Genomic DNA, 11,418 nt, shown 5'->3' with positions numbered 1-11,418 from the left:
TGTGTTTTCATAACCTATCATGTCTTCAAAACACCAGTCTGTGTCGCCTGCTTCTGATAAGAAGACGGCAATTACTCTTGTGATGAAACTGAAGTAATTGCTCAACTGTAAGCTAATGTAAGTGTTCTAAGCATGCTTAAGGTAGGGTAGGCTAATCTGTGGCATTTGATAGGTGAAGTATATTAAATGCATTTACAAGTTACAGTATTTTCAACTTATGATGTGTTTATTGGGACATAACCCCACTGTAAATCAAGGAGCACCTGTACTTCCCCTTGGTTGACTCTAGACAAGGACTGAAAGACTCAAATTAAGTTTAGACAAAAGCTTCAGATTGAAGAGGGTTTTCAGGGTTGCCCCCCAGGACATGCTGAGAAGCTGGTATTGCCCTTTTACCAACTCCTCTTAGAATATGCTTGTAATCATAATTCCATATTGTATCAAGTTAAAGTTCAGCTGTAAATAACAGAAAACTCTATGCGTAGTGATTTAAAGAAATTAGTTTATCACCCTCTCATAAAAAAGGAGAGGCGATCAATTTTTAAATTGCTTACTCAGAAGTCCCACAAAAACAATTATGCTTATATCTCATTGTCCGGAAGTTAACCACATACATACTTCAGCTAAGAAGAGGTTGGAAAATGTAGTCTTCTGGCTGTATACACTATCCTTCTGAAATACTTGAGCTTCTGTTACTAAGAAAGAAAAGGAGAATAGACACTGGGTAGCATCTAGCAGTCTCTGCCAAAAGTATTTATTAGTTGCCCTGAAGAAGTTATAAAGAAATAACAGCCAATGTACATTCTCTGTTTTTGTACTATCCCTGGAGTGAGGGGAACAAAGGAGTATAATGGACAGTGGAACCACTGTGCTTATCAGCAAAAATTCTACAAAAGTTAAATAAATTTTAACTTGGCAAATTAATTCAACTGAACAAATAATTCCTTGATGTTAATTTGGCAATCTTGGATGTACATAAACATTTTTTTACACATAAATATTTAACTCTATAGTTTTTCCCATGTAGTCTAATCTGTATTTTATTTCAAGAAGCTCACACAAAAATCAAACAATTTATTTTGCAGGTATAAGTAGTACTCAGGGGAAGATTGAATGTCTCAATTCTAAGACCTGCATCTGTATCTTAAAGTATGTTCAAGGCAGGGACTGACAAAGGTCAGGGAAAGACCCTAGAGATGGGAGAAGCCATCTTTTTCCTAAGTGCACATTACCTTAATAGTTACATGCAAGCTAGCTAAATGCTCTGCAAAACTTAGGTTTCTGAGATACTTTTGGAAATTTCCATATTTCCAAAAATCTCTCTAGGACTTCCTAGGGGTCATGACTTCAATTTTGAATAAGACGACATAAGTCATTATTCTAAATAGAACTCTAGTAACTATCTTCCACCTAGTTAAATGTTTAATTATAAAGATTAAACTACAAAAAAGAAATCTATGTGGAACAATGGATATGAAAGTAAGTTATCATTTTTGAAAAGATACTATCTCCCAGCTAAAATCCAATATAAAGGCTAGTACGCAGGAGAATCTTGAAAAAATGGAGTAAGTGAATTCAAAGAAAACTCTAAAATATCACCCCAGATATCAATGAGAGTGTCACAAAAATAGAAGGGATAGGCTACTCAAATGAGATATTCAGAATTTTCTAGTGAATTGGGGGAAATCTGTGCTTCTTGTATTTCCAAGGGGATAAAATGAGTAGCAGTTGGAACGTGCATGAAAATAGTATTTAGTAACCCTAAATTACATAAAATTCAACAACTTGTGAGCTTTATGGATTTTAGCTTTCTTAATAGATCAAAATTGTTTCATAAAAACAGGTAAAGATTCAGAAAATAGGCAAATGGCATAATAGAAGTACGTCAGGTTGGAACCATCTTCTACACATGTAAGACTGTTTCTTTAGTTAATACCTTAATGCTTTTTCCAATTATACTAAAATTATCCAACAGAACTGTTTCTACAATTCTTTTTGGCAGATAATCCCACAGTTGAATTGGAAAAATTATCTTACATTAAAGTGAGATTTTATGCATAATATACAAAAGTTAACTCACAATGGATTATAGACCAAAGTGTAAATCTAAAACTGTAAAACAACTAGAAGAAAACATAGAGGAAAACTTTTGTGACCTTGGATTAGGCAAATATTTCTTGGGTAGGAAACCAAAAAGCACAATCCATTAAAAAACAAATTGATAATTTGGACTACATCAAAATTTAAAATGTCTGCTTTTTTTTAAATATTGTTAAGAGAATGAAAAGACAAGGCAGAGACTGGGAGAAAATATTTTCAAAGTATATATCTGATAAAGAACTTGTATCCAGAATATGGAAAAAAAATTGATGTCAATAAGAAAACAAAACAAAAACAATAAAAATGGACAAAATATTTAAACATATACTTCACCAAAAAAGATATACAAATGGCGGATAAGTAGAAGATGCTCATTTTATTAGTTCTTAGAGAGACAAATTAAAATCACAGTGAGATACTATTATATACTTATTACAATGGCTAAAATTAAAATAACTGACCATACCAAGTGTTGGTGAGGATGTGAAGGAATAGTTACTCTCATTTAATGCTGGTGGAAATGTAAAATGGTATAATCCCTTTGAAAACAGTGTCTTAAAAAGTTAATCCAAAAATAAAGTTAAAAAAAAAATTAATCCTGCCGTTCCATTCCTAGGTATTATCCCAAGAGAAATAAGTGCATGTATCTATGTAAAGACTTGTCCACAAATGTTTGTAACAGCTTTATTTGTAGTACCTGAAGTCTGAAAGCAACCCAAAAGTTCATCAACGGGTGAATGGATAAACAAACAGTGGTGTATCCATCCTACGAAATACTGCTCAACAATGAAAAAGAATGAAGTACTGATACATGTCACAACAGATGACTCTCAAAATCATTATGCTGAGTAAAATGAGCCAAAGAAAAAAATAATAAATAGTGTGTGGTTGTATATATGTGAAATTATAGAAAAGCAAGTTAATCTATAATGACAGAACACAGATCAGTTGTTGCCTAGGAAGAGGGGATTGGTGGAAAGAGGCAGAAGAGAGAGACCACAAAGAGGTAGGAGGAAACTTTTGGGGATGATGGATATTTTTATTGTCTTGACTGTGGTGATGGTTTTATAGGTATATACACATTATATGTCAAAACTCACCAAATCATACATTTTTAAAAATTGAGGTATAATCGACAATATAACATTGTGTTAATTTCAGATGTACAACATAATGATTCAATATTTGTACATATTGTGAAATGATCAGTGCAATAAGCCTAGCTAACATTCGTCATCACTTTAAAAATGCACAATTTATTCTATTCCATCACTACAATAAAGTTTTGAAAAAAATAAAGTGAGTTTTCCTCAGTTGGTTGAGTACTCTATCATTTTAACATTATATATTTGTTGACATTACAACCTTTCGATATTAAGTTACTATAGAATTTTCCATATTTAACTAAAAGAATTCTCATTTTTAAGCAATTTCCCTCATGTTGGCTCTATAGTACAAATAGAAATTAACTAGTCTGTTCCCCTTTGTCACTCAGATTCTGCCACCTTGAGACAATCGGAGACTGTTTCCTCACCACTTAAACAGCAATTTACATAGGGCTATGAGGATAAATTGCATTATGTTTCTGTAAACTCTTAAGTGCTATACAAATGAGAGTTTCTATTATAATTATTATAATTAATGATCATTAACATAATTATCATTATTTCTAGCCTCTAAACAGCTACAGTTTTTCTATAATCAATAGCAACAAAGCAATAAATTTAGAGCTGGCAGGAACAATATATCTTTTCTTTTGCATTTCTCGAGACATCTCATATAATTCTCGTTATATAGTAGAGATTCAATAAGTACTTGAGTGATTAATGTTTTCTCCTCACACTATATATAAGAGAAAACATCAAAGAAAGCATAGGAAGGCTTTATTATATTTTTTCTCTGGAAAATTTAGAATTGTATTGAAATACTGGGTATGGCTGAAAGAATACTGAACTAGAAGTCTAAAAGTCTAGATTATTTTTCTGAACACAGACCTGATGGTATTTGATAAAATCTTGTCTTAGGCTCTCTAGATTTCAAATTCCTTGCCTGAAAACGTGTTTAAGTCAAAACTCAAATACATATGTTTCTCGTTACTACAAACTTTCATCATTCCTTCATTAATAAGAGATGGTAGAAAGTTTTATGGTGAACATTTTGCCATCTTTCATCTTGAAACATTTCATGTTCATAGGGAGGGCACTAACAGAGCTGGATCAAAAACATAAAAAAGTTTGTGAATGATTTTTATAGCTGATCATTTTTAAAAATTCAAGTATATATCACAGGAAAAACCAGAACTTTGCTATTCTTTTTGGTTTTTGGTTTAGTGCTTTTAAAAATCTTATTATATTGCTGGATAGAGGGATGCCAAACATTTTAGTGCATAGGACCTTTACTGAACTGACTGGAAAGACCATACAGATAACAGAACTGCTCTTGGAAAGAGAGAGCAGTGTGTCATAGGGCCGATATGTTTAACAATCATATTTAACTGGCTTTAGGGTCAAAAATTCTCATATATCTCTCCCTAAAACTCCTACTGTAATCATTCGTTTCAGCATAATGTTGGATCTTATTAGAAGATCTCCTGATTTATTTTCTACTAAAACTAACAGCATCATAGTGGCATTAGTGAAGGGGAAATTTTTAATTAAGTGTTAATGGCATTTGAATTTCAAAGGGCACAGCTATACAGAATTAGGGAACCTCCCGACTTCCCCATTTGTTAAATGAAACACTTCTAGTTTTCCATTGAACAATTATTTATTAAATACCTATTATGAACTAAGAGCTGGGGATATGGAAATTAATGGTATAGTCCCTTCCCTCAAGGAGTTTACAGAAGAGATCAGAAGGGCGAATAAGCCAAATGTAATTTTATGGAAACCATGATCTCATGTGGAACAGTTTCAGAGCAGTTACAGAAGCATGATCAGGGCTTTTAAAGTAAGTCAATTTGTATATCTCAAAGTCTAAGAAATGAAGTATATTCTTTCTTTTAAAATTCCCATTTTCATCCATTTTATTCTCACTGCAGCTGCTCCTGCTTTTCTCTCAAACTCCCAGAATGTTTCTTTATGCCCCCTCCCACCGCCAATTCCATAACCCCCATGAAATTTTGCTTCAAAACATTCTTATCTCCTAATTCAGCTTTAAACCTGCTCAAGAGAATCTTAGGAGTAAGAGAAGAAACAGATCTGGCTAGATCAGTAATCTCTAGCAGCCAAGAGTGGAAAAAAAGATGGAATTATTTACATGCTATTTTTTGCCTAACACAAAGGTATCATGAAATAGTGAGAATAGTCTTGTTATAGAAATATATACAAAGACGAGTATTAGTTCAAAGAAAGTACAAGAAAAACTTTCCCAAGGACATCTTAACACTTAGGTTCTGATGGGTCATAAGTTTGTCAGGCAGGCGAGGAGGGATTGTGATGAAGGACAACATTTCATTTATATATATCTTTGGATTTGAGTAAATTAGCAAGACCAATAAAAACTCTTGAAGATAATGCATTTTTTCCAATATGAAGTCTACTCCCTGGTTAAGAATATGTCAGAAATGATGTACAAAAGAGAGAATTAGACATTTTCTTTGGGACAGCTAATATTCTATAGAGTTACATACAAAAATGGTGACGTGAAGATGTTTCAAACATAATAGGATTAAAAAGAAAAACAGGGGTAAATAAAAATCTTTCTAATTTTAATATGTTAAATATTCACTTATGTGACTGAATGTAATTCTAACCCAATGACATAACTGGCAAGGAGATCAAATGTAGTGGTATGAAGAGACTTCAATTATCAAGGGAGCTGCTAGGGAAATCATTCTGCTAAAAGTGGAATATCTGATAATTTCTTGGCTTGCCTGCTGACTGTGTCATTTCACAGAAAGAGGAGGTAGTGACAGAAGGAGCTTCCATCGCTGAAATTAATTCTGAATACAAAGGAGAGCTACTTGGTCAAGTGGGCATTACATGGAATTTGGGAGAAAAGAATTCTGTCATTTTAGATTTCATAACAACCAGATAAAGTAATGTCACGTATATTTATATTTATGTTCCCAACTTAAATGGTTTTATTAAATCAGAAATATTTATCAACTACCTACTATGTGCTATACTTGCTTATTCATCAGGTGCGTGTGCGTGTGTGTGTGCGCACGCGTATGTCTTTATCCTTGAAGACTTTTAAAAAAGTCAAAGAAACAAACAGAACTCCTCCCCACCTCTGCCCTAGATTCACTATGCTGTGAATTCAATGGTATCATATTAATGATAACTCATATTTCCCTAAATTTAGCCTCTAAGCTGCTTGCAGAAGAGGTCGGACTCTGCAACTTCTCCACCAACACACACATCACACAGACACACACACACACATACACACACTTCTTAGAGTATTCAGGAAATGACCCAATTCTAGGAATTTGCAGAAATCAGAAAGAGGGATTTGGATTTTCCCACGTCATAGAAATGGGAGTGTGAGCCAAGTTTATCTACATATCTCATTGCCCCAGGTAAGAACTCTGTCTCTCTCTGAGAACTGGATAAGGACAGAAATGAATTTAAGTGACAACCACCACACTACCTTATACTCAAAATCACTCCTTGTTTCCTGAACAGAGTCTATTTCATCAGAGGTTTTGTTATTGAGCCAAGCTGACATGTCTGTCTCAATCTCTTCATAAGTTTTCTCTGCTGCAAGCTCCTAAGTCTCTCACTAAATAGACTTTTATCAGGCTTACAAGATTTGTTCTAGTGGCAGCTTAAGTTCAGAATGGGGGCCCCACCACAGAGCAATCTGCTTCTATGACTCAAGTTAGTGGGGTTGGGGACACACTCAAATATAAAAATCTCAAATTTAATTTTAAATTATATAAACATGACAAAAAAAGATAAAAATTGAATGATACTACTTAGGTGGCTTGGGGAGTTTTGTTGGGTTCATGTTTAAAAAGAACACATGTAAAAGACTGAGAGAAGGACATATAACTAAAAATAAGAACAAAAGAGAAAAATAGAAAATCTCACTAAGAAAACCAAACTTCAAAATAAGTTTAAGTTTTAAAGCTACCTTAAAAGTGAGAAAGGAGCAAGGTAAAAACAGCTCAGTGTTTGATTTTCATCTTATTATGCTGATAGATTACAGCAAGAAAAAACTCATCTAATACATTTTTATTTTCTCTATCAAGGAAAATGATTTTCAAGCAAAAAAGAGAAAAACAAACATGGTTAAGAGGAAAATAACACTCAAATTAGGTGAAGAGATGATGAGAGAGCACCTCACAGTTTTGAATAAATTTAAGTCCCCAGACTTAGGAAAATTATTCTCAGGGAACTGGGGGACTTTACAGGTGTGATCTTAGAAACACTGTCAGCAGCAGATGTTGAGTATTTTGGAGAAGAGATGTGATGGCAGGTGACAGGAAATAGGTAAATGTCCTGATTTTCTACAAGTGGAAAATGGTATATAACAAACACAACAGAATGCTGTGCTCATCAATAATCCCTGGAACGGTGTTAACAAATATCATTTAAAAGCTGTTTTTAAAGTACATGGAGAAAAATAAGGTAATCTTTGGGACTCAGTATGGATTTGCTAAGACTAGAACATAGCCAAATGCCTCCTGGAGTTTGTTAGAAACAAGATGAAGGAAGAGAGTGGGATTAATAGCGGTCTAAAAAAAATCAAAGTAAAAATAAAAGAGGTTGGGGGAGGGGGCAGATGTAGAGTAAATGGAAGATCAAATCAGTACTTGCCCCTGGGTTGTATCTGTTTGCTAATGGTGAATTGGGATGAGCTGGGGAGCGGGGTAGGAATAACTGCAAAGCAAGCAGCCAGCTTGAGTTATGGAAAGGAAAAAGAGACTCTGGGTGAGTATTAGCAGGAAATGTTAAAATAAGCAAAAATATGCTTATGTCAGACTGGAAACAGAGTGGATGCAAACGTGGGTCAGTAATTCAGAAGAACAGATCCATCATACAAGTGCATCCTCCCTGGTCATTATCATGTGGTAATCACATAGGGCAAAGTGCACATTTTTCCCTGTACTATTTTCAGGCAATATTAAACAATAATCAATTGGACCAGAGCAATAGATTATCTCAATCTACAATTTTTGTTCTGAAAAGGATCTTTGTACTACTTGAAGAAACAAAAATTGATCAGGAGGCGAGTTTCTCTTAGGATCACACAGGTTGAATGCTAAACTCATTTAGTTTATTTATTTATTTTTAATGTACTTACCAACTGAAGTTTAATGTGATGCTGTAGATACCTAGATTTCGGGAGGGAATTTAACAATTCTCTTATTTTAGTCATTTATAAACTATATGTCACACATTGTAAGAAGCATTTCATGTTCATTATCTCTGAAGTTTACAAAAGCCCCCTTGGTAAAATATCTACAAATTACAAGTGAGGAAAGTGAGGCTCAGAGTGGTTAAGTAATTTGCCAGTCATCAGCTAGTAAGAGGTAGAGATGGAATATGAATGCAGGTCTGCTCTAAACTTATATATAGTCTTCCACTGTACTGCACAGCATCCATCATAACTATATGTATAAATTTGGGCCAGTTGATAATATGGTTAGGAGGATTTTTAAATAAGTAAATAATTGTACTTAATTTTTTTTTTGATAGATTTCAGATATAAAACTCAGGCCAGAGTCCTTGTACTTGTTTAATGTTAATATCAATGACTTGGATAAAAACATGTCATGAAGTTGAGAAGAATAGCTAGTGTTTTATGTAAAAGAATTCATATTTAAAGGAGTGAGTACCAGGTGCTCACTCCAGCAGCACATATACTAAAATAGCAATAATAGAGAGAAGATTAGCTTGGCCCCTGCACAAGGATGACATGCAAATTTGCGAAGCATCCCATAAACAAACAAACAAACAAACAAACAAATAAATAAATGGATGGATGGATGGATGAATAAATAAATAAATAAATAAAATTTAAAGATGTGCAAGGTGTAACAGCGAACCAAAAGTAGCTGGGTAAAATTAAATAGGACTTAAATGATAAATCCTGCATTCAGAATAGAAAAATACACTCTTTCTAAACATGTATTGAGGATATTTGTTTTACCAGCAATATATGAAAAAAACATAGGGATTTTAATTAATAACTACCTCAATAGGAGTCAGCAGAGTGACATAAGGATAAAAGGAAGTGGGAGAAGGAAGAAATCTTAAGGCTGCATTAGTACTCATTCATTTATTCATTTATTTCTATTTAATGTATACTAATCAAAGGAAATAAAAGACCATTTTATTTCACATGCTTCATATCATATCTCATATATGAGTCACAGTGTTTCAAATGCATGATGGTTTAAAATGAACTGCTGAATAATTGGAATATGACCCAGGATGGCCTTAGTGAGTAAACACGGAAAAAGTTCTGAATAACATGTTCATTGAGAAAGAGTTGTATGAACTTAGAATGTTTAGTCTGCCAATTCCTCAAATATTTGAAGTATGTAGATTTCATTAAACTAGTTATTTATTCATTCTGAATTCAACGAACAAATATATATTTAGCTTTTGCTATATATGAAATACGTCAGGCACTGTCCTTGGTACTAAGAAAGAGATATCAAAAAAGACATGCTTTTTGTTCTGAAAGACTCTTTAGTCTAGTAAGAAAGACAGACAAAGGAAAGTCAAGCATCGCAGCATGTGCTATACTACAAGTATTCCGGGAGCACAGAGAAATGACATCTTGATCAGACTGTGGGGTCAGTGAAGGGCCCAGAGAAAAGTGCACTTGAGATAAGATTAGAAAGATAAATAGGCATTAACTAGCTGAAGTAGGGGGAAGAAGTAAGGACATTGCAAGCAGAGGAAACAGCATGTGTGAATGTATAGGGAAATCAAAAGAGTATAAAAGAATTGGTGAAAATGCAAGTAGTTATGATAATTGGAAAGAAGAACATGTGTGTGGGAGCATTGATAAGAAATGAGGCCTGAGTTGTATTAAAGGAATTTGAACTTTATCCTGGAAGCCATGTGGAGCCTTGAAGCCTTTAAAACCGGAGAGTGATGTGATTAGATTTTAGTTTTAGAAAGATCCCTCAAAAAACAATGGTGCCAGGCTGGAGGCATTAGGACCAGTTAGGAGGTACGGTTGATTCTCATTATTTGCTGTACTTATGCTCTATAAAGTCATGGCGAACACTGAATTAGTGAATACTGAGTCATCGCCTCTGGGTAAAGTACAGGATTGTTATCTCATGAATCCACAAATTCAGCCAGTTTTCCATCTTTTCTACAGTTCATCAAATACTATAGATGTTAACAGTAGCACTTTCTGAGCACCTCATGTACAGATCAACAAATTTGTCTTTCTTTTTTTGTTTGTATCTTGATGTCAATTCATGAATAGTTAAATTATGATGGACAGCATTGTAATTCATGCCTGAACAATACTTATTGAACACACATTTTCTCTGTAAGGCACATCACAGCCTTCTTGAGGTTGGAAACACTAGCCAGCACTTCAGCAATACACTTGGTGGTCATTTTACACAACAGAATTACCAAAAATTTTAAAAACAAAATTTTCAAAAAACAAATTGTAGCACTAAATAGATTGCCAAAAGGATACCTGTTTATAGTATGAGAGCTAAAACAAGAAAGCAGAGCATTGCCATATTCAGCTGGAACATGCTTGCTGGACGACTCAAATTTTTTACCACTCTGAGCATGTCCAAGAATAACTGTGAAAGCCTGTGAATATCGATTGGGCAGCGGGCAGGCGGTAGGCGGTGGCGGGGGGGAGGGGAGATTATAAAATATTTTAGCAAGTATGAGAAGTTTTAAATATGAAATCCAGAAATAATGAAGATTAACTGTACTTTTAGTAATCTAAGTTATAGCTGATGAACACCTGAATTAAGGCAGCAGCAGTGGAGATAGGTGAAGGGGATGGGTCTATTTATTCAAAATATTTCTTGAGTTTTAACCATGCACAAAGTTTAGTGCCAAGAACCAAGAGTATGGTAAAGGCTCTCAACCCTGAGGTATGTAGGTAAGAAGGGAGAATTGCAGGGTAGCTAGAGAATTGCAGGGAAAGGTATATTCTTTAGTAATAGGTAGATTCCAGATATGGCAATGGAGGGATGGGGCATACTTCTAGAAGAGCTTAGTAATATTTTGAAATTTGCTCTTTATGATGCTCAGTCCAAGAGGGCATTATGGGAAGGTTTAGAGAACAGGGAATAAGTAGAGGTCTGGATGTGCCCAACAAAGTATAAAGTAATATGGAAGTGATAATAAGACAGATAATCAATGGCTAGAG

The 11,418-nt window shown here is 34.2% G+C and overlaps 1 non-coding gene across 1 annotated transcript; it reads left to right on the top strand.

Moving 5' to 3' along the window:
- Nucleotides 1–8,893: 8,893 nt before the first annotated feature.
- Nucleotides 8,894–9,000, top strand: LOC120618793 (U6 spliceosomal RNA). Its single transcript, XR_005657296.1, has one exon. It is a non-coding gene; the product is annotated as a U6 spliceosomal RNA (small nuclear RNA).
- Nucleotides 9,001–11,418: the final 2,418 nt, after the last annotated feature.

Source organism: Pteropus medius, unplaced genomic scaffold, assembly GCF_902729225.1.
Source record: "Pteropus medius unplaced genomic scaffold, Ma_sr-lr_union100, whole genome shotgun sequence".
Lineage (NCBI taxonomy): Eukaryota > Metazoa > Chordata > Mammalia > Chiroptera > Pteropodidae > Pteropus > Pteropus medius.
Note: the sequence above shows the minus strand (reverse complement) of the source record. Positions and strands in the feature narration are given on the sequence as shown.